The sequence below is a fragment of the Primulina tabacum genome, chromosome 10 (assembly GCF_025594145.1).
Source record: "Primulina tabacum isolate GXHZ01 chromosome 10, ASM2559414v2, whole genome shotgun sequence".
In the NCBI taxonomy this organism is placed as follows: domain Eukaryota; kingdom Viridiplantae; phylum Streptophyta; class Magnoliopsida; order Lamiales; family Gesneriaceae; genus Primulina; species Primulina tabacum.
The window spans coordinates 37103680-37115066 of record NC_134559.1 but is presented as its reverse complement, the minus strand read 5'-3'; the positions used below and the strand labels follow the sequence as shown (position 1 = coordinate 37115066).

Genomic DNA, 11387 nt, shown 5'->3' with positions numbered 1-11387 from the left:
CTAGGATGGGTGACCCCCTGGGAAGTCCTCGTTGCCCCTTTTTCGTGTTTTTCTATTTTTTATTACTTGGACAGACGATTTTTGGCTCAAATCACCTTAATCTCGATCGGGACCAGATAAGACATGTGAAATCAACGTAGCTCTCGGGACAATGCCGGATTTGAAAAATGTAGCCTAATTTGATTGTAAACGGGCAAACGAACGAGACTCATTATTCCGCAATGAGCAGACGAGATTTTAGCCGAATTCTTTCTCTAAGACCGTCTATTTGCGATTCCGCTTCTGTAAAGCTTCCGTTTCCACAAGAAATCCGCATAGGAAGTTCGAATTCGATTTCGATCCATTTTATCGTATCCCAGGCATAATAATAGCTTTACCATTCGCTATTTTCTTCTTCTCATTTTTTTCTATTTTCTGTGAACATTTAGCGATTTTTGTTGTCGTGAGCCGGTTCTATGCAGAAGGGTATGATGCAGATTCTTCGTAGACGGTTAACTCATTAAAACAATTATTTCGACTGTTTATCCCTAATTTACCTAAACGGTCGCGACACGAGGACTTCTCAGGGAGGTCACCATCCTAGCTCTGCCATCGCGCCAGAACGCTTAATTTCATGGTTCTGATTGGGCGAAAGCAGTGCCGCGTGTTGTCCATCGCCGCCCGCTCCACACTTACTCCAAGGATATAAGAATAAACATCCACTAATGTCGGATGTGATCATACCATCACTAATGCACCGGATCCCATCAGAACCCCCTGGGAAATCCTCGTGTTGCTCCCATTTTTCCTGTTTTTTTATTTTTGTTCACTTGTTGACAGACGATTTTCAGCTCAAATCATCTGAATCTAGATCGGTACGAGATAAGACATGTGAAATCAACGTAGCTCGGGCAATGCCGGATTTGGACAAAATTGTAGGCTAATTTGATTGTAAACGGGCAAACGAACGAGACTCGTTACTCCGCAATGAGCTGGCGAGATTTTAGCAGAATTCATTCTCTAAAAACCCTCTAATTTGCGATTTTCCGCTTCTGTTAAGCTTCCGTTTCCTCGAGAAATCCGCTTAGGAAGTTCGAAATTCAATTCATGTTCCATTTTATCGTATCTCAGGCATAATAATAGCTTTACATTCGCTATTTTCTTCTTCTTATTTTTTTTCTATTTTATGGAAACATTTAGCAATTTTTGTTGTCATGAGCCGGTTCTGTGCGGAAGGGTATGACGCAGATTACTCCGGAGACGGTTAACTCATTAAAACAATTATTTCGACTGTTTTAGCCATAATTTCCGTAAACGGTCGCGACACGAGGACTTCTCAAGGAGGTCACCCATCCGAGCCCGCTCCATCGCGCCAGAATGCTTAACTTCGTGGTTTTGATTGGGCGAGAGCAGTGCCCGTGTTCTCCATCGCCGCCCGCTCCACACGTACTCGAGGGATATAAGAAAAACATCCCACTTATGTCGGATGCGATCATACCATCACTAATGCACCGGATCCCATCAGAACTCTGAAGTTAAGCGTGCTTGGACGAGAGCAGTACTAGGATGGGTGGACCCCTGGGAAATCCTCGTGTTGCTCCCGTTTTCGTGTTTTTCTATTTTTGTTTACTTGTTGACAGACGATTTTCAGCTCAAATCATCTGAATCTCGATTGGTACGAGATAAGACATGTGAAATCAACGTAGCTCGGGCACTGCCGGATTTGGACAAAATTGTAGGCTAATTTGATTGTAAACGGGCAAACGAACGAGACTCATTACTCCGCAATGAGCTAGCGAGATTTTAGCAGAATTCATTCTCTAAGACCCACTAATTTGCGATTTTCCGCTTCTGTTAAGCTTTTGTTTCCTCGAGAAATCCGCTTAGGAAGTTCAAAATTCGATTCATGTTCCATTTTATCATATCTCAGGCATAATAATTGCTTTACATTCGCTATTTTCTTCTTCTTATTTTTTTTTCTATTTTATGAAAACATTTAGCAATTTTTGTTGTCATGAGCCGGTTCTGTGCGTAAGGGTTTGACACAGATTACTCCGGAGACGGTTAACTCATTAAAACAATTATTTCGACTGTTTTAGCCATAATTTCTGTAAACGGTCGCGACACGAGGACTTCTCTGGGAGGTCACCCATCCTAGCTCTGCCATCGCGCCAGAACGCTTAACTTCATGGTTCTGATTGGGCGAGACCAGTGCCGCGTGTTGTCCATCGCCGTCGGCGCCACACGTACTCGAGGGATATAAGAAAAAACATCACACTCGATGTCGGGTGCGATCATACCAGCACTAATGCACCGGATCCCATCCGAACTCCGAAGCTAAGCGTGCTTGGGCGAAAGCAGTACTAGGATGGGTGACCCCCTGCGAAGTCCTCGTGTTGCACCCTTTTTCGTGTTTTTCTATTTTTTATTACTTGTTGACAGACGATTTTTGGCTCAAATCACCTTAATCTCGATCGGGACCAGATAAGACATGTGAAATCAACGTAGCTCGGGCACTGCCGGATTTGGACAAAATTGTAGGCTAATTTGATTGTAAATGGGCAAACGAACGAGACTCATTACTCCGCAATGAGTTAAAGAGATTTTAGCCGAATTCCTGCCCTAGGACCCTCTAATTTGCGATTTTCCGCTTCTGTTAAGCTTCCGTTTCCTTGGGAAATATGTTTAGGAAGTCCGAAATTCTATTCCGGTTCCATTTTATCGTATCACAGGCATAATAATAGCTTTGCATTCGCTATTTTCTTCTTCTTATTTTTTTTTTCTATTTTCTGGGAACATTTATCGATTTTTGTTGTCGTGAACCGGTTCTGTGCGGAAGGGTATGACGCAGATTACTCCGGAGACGATTAACTGATTAAAAACAATTATTTCAAATTTTTTAGCTATAATTTACGTAAACGGTCGCGACACGAGGACTTCCCAGGGAGGTCACCCATCCTAGCTCTGCCGTCGGGTCAGAACGTTTAACTTCATGGTTCTGATTTGGTGAGAGCAGTGCCGCGTGTTGTCCATCGCCGCCCGCACCACACTTACTCGAGGGATATAAGAATAAACATCCCACTCAATGTCGAGTGTGATCATACCAGCACTAATGCACCGGATCCCATCTGAACTCCGAAGTTAAGCGTGCTTGGACGAGACCAGTACTAGGATGGGTGACCCCCTGGGAAGTTCTCGTGTTGCACCCCTTTTCGTGTTTTTCTATTTTTGATTACTTGTTGACAGACGATTTTTGGCTCAAATCATCAGAATCTCGATCGGGACCAGATAAGACATGTGAAATCAACGTAGCTCGGGCACTGTCAGATTTGGAAAAAATTGTAGGCTAATTTGATTGTAAACGGGCAAACGAACGAGACACATTACTCCGCAACGAGGTGGTGAGATTTTAGCCGAATTCCTTCTCTAAGACCCTCAAATTTGCGATTTTCAGCTTCTGTTGAGCTTCCGTTTCCTCGAAAAATCCGCTTAGGAAGTCCGGAATTCGATTCAAGTTTCATTTTATCGTATCCCAGGCATAATAATAGCTTTACATTCGCTATTTTCTTCTTCTAATTTTTTTTTCTATTTTTGGGAACATTTAGCGTTTTTTTTGTCGTGAGCCGGTTCTGTGCGGAAAAGAATGATGCAGATTACTCTGGAGACGGTTAAATCATTAAAAACAATTATTTCTACTGTTTTAGCCATAATTTACGTAAACGGTCGCGACACGAGGACTGCCCAGGGAGGTCACCCATCCTCGCTCTGCCATCGCGCCAGAACGCTTAACTTCGTGGTTCTGATTGGGCGAGAGCAGTGCCGCGTGTTGTCCATCGCCGCCCGCTCCACAGCTAATCGAGGGATATAAGATTAAACATCCCACTCAATGTCGGGTGCGATCATACCAGCACTAATGCACTGGATCCCATCAGAACTCCGAAGTTAAGCGTGTTTGGGCGAGACCAGTACTAGGATGGGTGACCCCCTGGGAAGTCCTCGTGTTGCACCTCTTTTCATGTTTTTCTATTTTTGATTACTTGTTGACACACGATTTTCGGCTCAAATCATCTGAATGTCGATCGGGACCAGATAGGACATGTGAAATCAATGTAGCTCGAGCACTGTCGGATTTGGACAAAATTGTAGCCTAATTTGATTGTAAACGGGCAAACGAACGAGACTCATTACTCCGCAACGAGGTGACGAGATTTTAGCCGAATTCCTTCTCTAAGACCCTCTAATTTACGATTTTCAGCTTCTGTTAAGCTTCCGTTTCCTCGAGAAATCCGCTTAGGAAGTTCGAAATTCGATTCCGCCTTCATTTTATCGTATCCTAGGCATAATAATAGCTTTACATTCGCTATTTTCTTCTTCTTATTTTTTTCTCTCTTTTATGGGAACATTTAGCGATTTTTGTTGTCATGAGCCGGTTCTGTGCGGAAAGGTATGACGGAGATTACTCCGGAAACAGTTAGTTCATAAAAAACAATTATTTCGACTGTTTTTGCCATAATTTACGTAAACGATCGCGACACGAGGACTTCCCAATAAGGTCACCCATCCTAGCTCTGCCATCGCGCCAGAACGCTTAACTTCATGGTTCTGATTGGGCGAGAGCAGTGCCGCGTGTTGTCCATCGCTGCCCGCTCCACACGTACTCGAGGGATATAAGAATAAACATCCCACTCAATGTCGGGTGCGATCATACCAGCACTAATGCACCGATCCCATCAGAACTCCGAAGTTAAGAGTGCTTGGGCGAGAGCAGTACTAGGATGAATGACCCCCTGGGAAGTCCTCGTGTTGCACCCCTTTTCGTGTTTTTTATTTTTGATTACTTGTTGACAGACAATTTTCGGCTCAAATCAACTGAATCTCGATCGGGACCAGATAAGACATGTGAAATCAACGTAGCTCGGGCACTGCCAGATTTGGACAAAATTGTAGCCTAATTTGATTGTAAACGGGCAAACGAACGAGACTCATTACTCCGCAACGAGGTGGCGAGATTTTAGCCGAATTCCTTCTCTAAGACCCTCTAATTTTCTATTTTCCGCTTCTTTTAAGCTTTCGTTTCCTCGAGAAATCCGCTTAGGAAGTTCGAAATTCGATTCAGGTTCCATTTTATCGTATCCCAGGCATAACAATAGCTTTACATTCGCTATTTTATTCTTCTTATTTTTTTCTATTTTCTGGGAACATTTAGCGATTTTTTTTGTCGTGAACCGGTTCTGTGCGGAAGGGTATGACACAGATTACTCCGGAGACGGTTAAATCATTAAAACAAAATTGTAGCTCGGGACCAGATAAGACGTGAAATCAACGTAGCTCGGGCACTGCCGAATTTGGACAAAATTGTAGCATGATTTGATTGTAAACGGGTAAACGAACGAGACTCATTACTCCGCAACGAGGTGGCGAGATTTGAGCCGAATTCCTTCTCTAAGACCCTCTAATTTGCGATTTTCCGATTCTGTTAAGCTTTCATTTTCCGCGAGAAATCCGGTTAGGAAGTTCGAAATTCGATTCCGGTTCCATTTTATCGTATCTCAGGCATAATAATAGCTTTACATTAGCTATTTTCTTCTTCTTATTTTTTTTTTATTTTCTGGGAACATTTAGCGATTTTTTTTGTCGTGAGCCGGTTCTATGCGAAAGGGTATGACACAGATTACTTTGGAGACGGTTAACTCATTAAAAACAATAATTTCGACTGTTTTAGCCATAATTTACGGTCGTGACATGAAGACTTCCCAGGGAGGTCACCCGTCCTAGCTCTGCCATCGCGCCAGAACGCTTAACTTCATGGTTTTGATTGGGCGAGAGCAGTGCCCGTGATGGACGTTGTCCATCGCCGCCCGCTCTACACGTACTCGAGGGATATAAGAAAAAAAATCCCACTCAATGTCGGGTGCGATCATACCGGCACTAATGCACCGGATCCCATCAAAACTCCGAAGTTAAGCGTGCTTGGGCGAGAGCAATACTAGGATTGGTGACCCCCTGGGAAGTCCTCGTGTTGCACCCCTTTTCGTGTTTTTCTATTTTTGATTACTTGTTCACAGACGAATTTAGGATCAAATCATCTGAATGTCGATCGGGACCAGATAAGACATGTGAAATCAACGTAGCTCGGGCACTGTAGGATTTGGACAAAATTGTCGGCTAATTTGATTGTAAACGGGCAAACGAACAAGACTCATTACTCCGCAACGAGGTGGCGAGATTTTAGCCGAATTCCTTCTCTAAGACCCTCTAATTTGTGATTATCCGCTTCTGTTAAGCTTCCGTTTCCTCGAGAAATCCGTTTAGAAAATCCGAAATTCGATTCTGGTTCCATTTTATCGTATCCCAGGCATAATAATAGCTTAACATTCGCTATTTTCTTTTTCTTTTTTTTTTCTATTTTTTGTGAATATTTAGCGATTTTTGTTGTCGTGAGCCAGTTCTGTGCGGAAGGGTATGACGGAGATTACTCTGGAGACAGTTAGTTCATTAAAAAAAATTATTTTCGACTGTTTATCCATAATTTACGTAAACGGTCGCGACACGAGGACTTCGAATTCTTTCTCTAAGACCCTCTAATTTACGATTTTCAGCTTCTGTTAAGCTTCCGTTTCCTCGAGAAATCCGCTTAGGAAGTTCGAAATTCGATTTCGCCTTCATTTTATCGTATCCCAGGCATAATAATAGCTTTACATTCGCTATTTTCTTCTTCTTATTTTTTTCTCTCTTTTATGGGAACATTTAGCGATTTTTGTTGTCATGAGCCGGTTCTGTGCGGAAGGGTATGACGGAGATTACTCCGGAAACAGTTAGTTCATAAAAAACAATTATTTCGACTGTTTTTGCCATAATTTACGTAAACGATCGCGACACGAGGACTTCCCAATAAGGTCACCCATCCTAGCTCTGCCATCGCGCCAGAACGCTTAACTTCATGGTTCTGATTGGGCGAGAGCAGGGCCGCGTGTTGTCCATCGCTGCCCGCTCCACACGTACTCGAGGGATATAAGATTAAACATCCCACTCAATGTCGGGTGCGATCATACCAGCACTAATGCACCGGATCCCATCAGAACTCCGAAGTTAAGCGTGTTTGGGCGAGACCAGTACTAGGATGGGTGACCCCCTGGGAAGTCCTCGTGTTGCATCCCTTTTCGTGTTTTTCTATTTTAGATTACTTGTTGACAGACGATTTTCGGCTCAAATCATCTGAATCTCGATCGAGACCAGATAAGACATGTGAAATCAACATAGCTCGGGAACTGCCGGATTTTGACAAAATTGTAGCCTAATTTGATTGTAAATGGGCAAACGAACGAGACTCATTACTCCGCAATGAGCTGGCGAGATTTTAGCCGAATTCCTTCTCTAATACCCTCTAATTTGCGATTTTCCGCTTCTGTTAAGCTTCCGTTTCCTCGAGAAATCCGCTTAGGAAGTTCGAAATTCGATTCCTGTTCCATTTTATCGTATCTCAGGCATAATAATAACTTTACATTCGCTATTTTCTTCTTCTTATTTTTTTTCTATTTTCTGGGAACATTTAGCAATTTTTATTGTCGTGAGCCGGTTCTGTGCGGAAGAGTATGACGCAGATTACTCCGGAGACGGTTAACTTATTAAAAAAAATTATTTCGAACTTAACTTCATGGTTCTGATTGGGCGAGAGCAGTGCCGCGTGTTGTCCATCGCCGCCTGCTCCACACATACTCGAGGGATATAAGAATAAAAATCCCACTCAATGTCGGGTGCGATCATACCAGCACTACTGCACCGGATCCCATCAGAACTCCGAAGTTAAGCGTGCTTGGACGAGAGCAGCACTAAGATGGGTGACCTCCTAGGAAGTTCTCGTGTTGCACCCTTTTTCGTGTTTTTCTATTTTTGATTACTTGTTGACAGACGATTTTTGGTTCAAATCATCTGAATTTCGATCAGGACCAGATAAGACATGTGAAATCAACGTAGCTCGGGCAGTGCAGGATTTGGACAAAATTAGAGCCTAATTTGGTTGTAAACGGGCAAACGAACGAGATTCATTACTCCGCAATGAGCAGACGAGATTTTAGCCGAATTCCTTCTCTAAGACCCTCTAATTTGCGATTTTCCGCTTCTGTTAAGCTTTCGTTTAATCGAGAAATCAGCTTAGGAAGTTCGAAATTCGATTCCGGTTCCATTTTATCGTATCTCAGGCATAATAATAGCTTTACATTCGCTATTTTCTTCTTCTTATTTTTTTTCTATTTTCTGGTAACATTTAGCAATTTTTTTGTCGTGATCCGGTTCGTGCGGAATGGTATGACGCAGATTACTCTGGAGACGGTTAACTCATTAAAAACAATTATTTCGACTGTTTTAGCCATAATTTATGTAAACGGTCGCGACAAGAGGACTTCCCAAGGAGGTCACCCATCCTAGCTCCGCCATCGCACCAGAACGCTAACTTCATGGTTCCGATTGGGCGAGAGCAGTGCCGCGTGTTGTCCATCGCCGCCCGCTCCACACGTACTCGAGGGATATAAGAATAAAAATGCCATTGAATGTCGGGTGCGATCATACCAGCACAAATGCACCGGATCCCATCAGAACTCCGAAGTTAAGCGTGCTTGGGCGAAAGCAGTACTAGAATGGGTGACCCCCTGGGAAGTCCTCGTGTTGCACCCCTTTTCGTGTTTTTCTATTTTTGATTACTTAATGACAGACGATTTTCGGCTCAAATCATCTGAATCTCGATTGGAACCATATAAGACATGTGAAATCAACGTAGATCGGGCACGGCTGGATTTGGACAAAATTGTAAGCTAATTTGATTGTAAACGGGCAAACGAACGAGACTCAATACTCCGCAACGAGGTGGCGAGTATTAGCCGAATTCTTTCTCTAAGACCCTCTATGTTGCGATTTTCCGCTTCTGTTAAGCTTCTGTTTCCTCAAAAAATCCGCTTAGTAAGTTCATAATTCGATTCCGGTTCCATTTTATCGTATCCCAGGCATAATAATAGCTTTACATTCGCTATTTTCTTCTTCTTATTTTTTTCTATTTTCAGGGAACATTTTGCAATTTTTGTTGTCGTGAGCCTGTTCTGTGCGGAAGGATATGACGCAGATTATCCGAAGACGGTTTACTCATTAAAAACAATTATTTCGACTTTTTTAGCCATAATTTACGTAAACGGTCTTGAAACACGGACTTCCCAGGGAGTTCACCCATCCTAGCTCTGCCATCGCGTCAGAACGTTTAACTTCATGGTTCTGATTCGACGAGAGCAGTGCCGCGTGTTGTCCATCGTCGCCCGCTCCACACGTACTCGAGGGATATAAGAATAAACATCCCACTCAATGTTGGGTGTGATCATAACAGCACTAATGCACCGGATCCCTTCAGAACTCCGAAGTTAAGCGTGCTTGGGCGAGAGCAGTACTAGGATGGGTGACCCCCTAGGAAGTCCTCGTGTTGCATCCCATTTCGTGTTTTTCTATTTTTCGTTACTTGTTGATAGACGATTTTCGGCTCAAATCATCTGAATCTCGGTCGGGAACAGATAATACATGTGAAATCAACCTAGCTCGTACACTGCCGGATTTGGAAAAAATTGTAGCCTAATTTGATTGTAAACAGGCAAACGAACGAGACTCATTACTCCGCGAGGAGTTGACGAGATTTTAGCCGAATTCCTTCTCTAAGACCCTCTAATTTGCAATTTTCCGCTTCTGTTAAGCTTCCGTTTCCTCGAGAAATCCGCTAAGGAAGTTCGAAATTCGATCCGGGTTCCATTTTATCGTATCTCAGGCATAATAATAGATTTACATTCGCTATTTCCTTATTCTTATTTATTTTTCTATTTTCTGGGAACATTTAGCGATTTTTGTTGTCGTGAGCCGGTACTGTGCGGAAGGGTATGACGCAGATTACTCCGAAGATGGTTAATTCATTAAAAACAATTATTTCGACTGTTTTATCTATAATTTACGTAAACGGTAGCGACACGAGGACTTTCGAGGGAGGTCACCCATCCTAGCCCTGTCATCGCGCCAGAACGCTTAACTTCATGGTTCTGATTGGGCGAGAGCAGTGCCGCGTGTTGTCCATCGCCGCCCGCTCCACTCGTACTCGAGGGATATAAGAATAAACATCCCACTCAATGTCGGGTGCGATCATACCAGCACTAATTCATCGGATCCCATCAGAACTCCGAAGTTAAGCGTGCTTGGGCGAGAGCAGTACTAGAATGGATAACCCCCTGGGAAGTCCTCGTGTTGCGCCCCTTTTCGTGTTTTTCTATTTTTTATTACTTGTTGACAGACGATTTTTGGTTCAAATCATCTGAATCTCGATCAGGACCAGATCAGACATGTAAAATCAACGTAGCTCGGGCACTGCCGGATTTGGAAAAATTGTTGGCTAATTTTGTTGTCGTGAGCCGGTACTGTGCGGAAGGGTATGACGCAGATTACTCCGAAGATGGTTAATTCATTAAAAACAATTATTTCGACTGTTTTATCTATAATTTACGTAAACGGTAGCGACACGAGGACTTTCGAGGGAGGTCACCCATCCTAGCCCTGTCATCGCGCCAGAACGCTTAACTTCATGGTTCTGATTGGGCGAGAGCAGTGCCGCGTGTTGTCCATCGCCGCCCGCTCCACTCGTACTCGAGGGATATAAAAATAAAAATACCATTGAATGTCGGGTGCGATCATACCAGCACTAATGCACCGGATCCCATCAGAACTCCAAAGTTAAGCGTGCTTGGGCGAGAGTAGTAGTAGAATGGGTGACCCCCTGGGTAGTCCTCGTGTTGCACCTCTTTTCGTGTTTTTCTACTTTTGAATACTTGTTGACAAACGATTTTCGGCTCAAATCATCTGAATCTCGATCAGGACCAGATAATACATGTGAAATCAACGTAGCTTGGCCACTGCCGGATTTGGAAAAATTGTTGGCTAATTTTATCGTAAACTGGAAAAAGAACGAGACTCATTACTCTGCAACGAGGTGGCGAGATATTCGCCTAATTGCTTCTCTAAGTCCCTCTAATTTGAGATTTTTCGCTCTTGTTAAGTTTCCGTTTTCTCGAGAAATCCGCTTAGAAAGTTCGAAATTCGATTCTGGTTTCATTTTATCGTATCCCAAGCATATTAATAACTTTACATTCGCTATTTTCTTCTTCTTAATTTTTTTTCTATTTTCTAGGAACATTTAGCGATTTTGGTCGTCGTGAGCCGGTTCTGGGCGGAAGGGTATGACGCAGATAACTCCGAAGACGGTTAACTCATTAAAAACAATTATTTCGACTGTTTTATCTATAATTTAGGTAAATGGTCGCGACACGAGGACTTCCCTGGGAGGCCACCCATCCTAGCTCTGCCATCGCTCCAGAACGCTTAACTTCATGGTTCTG

The 11387-nt window shown here is 43.2% G+C and overlaps 12 non-coding genes across 12 annotated transcripts; all 12 read left to right on the top strand.

The window, feature by feature from the left end:
• Window positions 1-1463: 1463 nt before the first annotated feature.
• LOC142510523 (5S ribosomal RNA) lies at window positions 1464-1582 on the top strand. The gene has a single exon (XR_012808630.1). It is a non-coding gene; the product is annotated as a 5S ribosomal RNA (ribosomal RNA).
• Window positions 1583-2265: 683 nt separating this feature from the next.
• Window positions 2266-2384, top strand: LOC142513353 (5S ribosomal RNA). The gene has a single exon (XR_012809304.1). It is a non-coding gene; the product is annotated as a 5S ribosomal RNA (ribosomal RNA).
• A 685-nt stretch (window positions 2385-3069) lies between these two features.
• Window positions 3070-3188, top strand: LOC142513502 (5S ribosomal RNA). The gene has a single exon (XR_012809445.1). It is a non-coding gene; the product is annotated as a 5S ribosomal RNA (ribosomal RNA).
• Window positions 3189-3870: 682 nt separating this feature from the next.
• LOC142513753 (5S ribosomal RNA) lies at window positions 3871-3989 on the top strand. Its single transcript, XR_012809682.1, has one exon. It is a non-coding gene; the product is annotated as a 5S ribosomal RNA (ribosomal RNA).
• A 684-nt stretch (window positions 3990-4673) lies between these two features.
• LOC142506620 (5S ribosomal RNA) lies at window positions 4674-4791 on the top strand. The gene has a single exon (XR_012804907.1). It is a non-coding gene; the product is annotated as a 5S ribosomal RNA (ribosomal RNA).
• A 1097-nt stretch (window positions 4792-5888) lies between these two features.
• On the top strand, window positions 5889-6007 carry LOC142516605 (5S ribosomal RNA). Its single transcript, XR_012812391.1, has one exon. It is a non-coding gene; the product is annotated as a 5S ribosomal RNA (ribosomal RNA).
• A 1010-nt stretch (window positions 6008-7017) lies between these two features.
• On the top strand, window positions 7018-7136 carry LOC142512864 (5S ribosomal RNA). Its single transcript, XR_012808883.1, has one exon. It is a non-coding gene; the product is annotated as a 5S ribosomal RNA (ribosomal RNA).
• A 595-nt stretch (window positions 7137-7731) lies between these two features.
• On the top strand, window positions 7732-7850 carry LOC142515441 (5S ribosomal RNA). Its single transcript, XR_012811287.1, has one exon. It is a non-coding gene; the product is annotated as a 5S ribosomal RNA (ribosomal RNA).
• A 680-nt stretch (window positions 7851-8530) lies between these two features.
• LOC142513337 (5S ribosomal RNA) lies at window positions 8531-8649 on the top strand. The gene has a single exon (XR_012809289.1). It is a non-coding gene; the product is annotated as a 5S ribosomal RNA (ribosomal RNA).
• Window positions 8650-9329: 680 nt separating this feature from the next.
• Window positions 9330-9448, top strand: LOC142515868 (5S ribosomal RNA). The gene has a single exon (XR_012811688.1). It is a non-coding gene; the product is annotated as a 5S ribosomal RNA (ribosomal RNA).
• A 684-nt stretch (window positions 9449-10132) lies between these two features.
• LOC142516052 (5S ribosomal RNA) lies at window positions 10133-10251 on the top strand. The gene has a single exon (XR_012811867.1). It is a non-coding gene; the product is annotated as a 5S ribosomal RNA (ribosomal RNA).
• A 423-nt stretch (window positions 10252-10674) lies between these two features.
• Window positions 10675-10793, top strand: LOC142515127 (5S ribosomal RNA). The gene has a single exon (XR_012810986.1). It is a non-coding gene; the product is annotated as a 5S ribosomal RNA (ribosomal RNA).
• The last annotated feature ends 594 nt before the right edge of the window (window positions 10794-11387 follow it).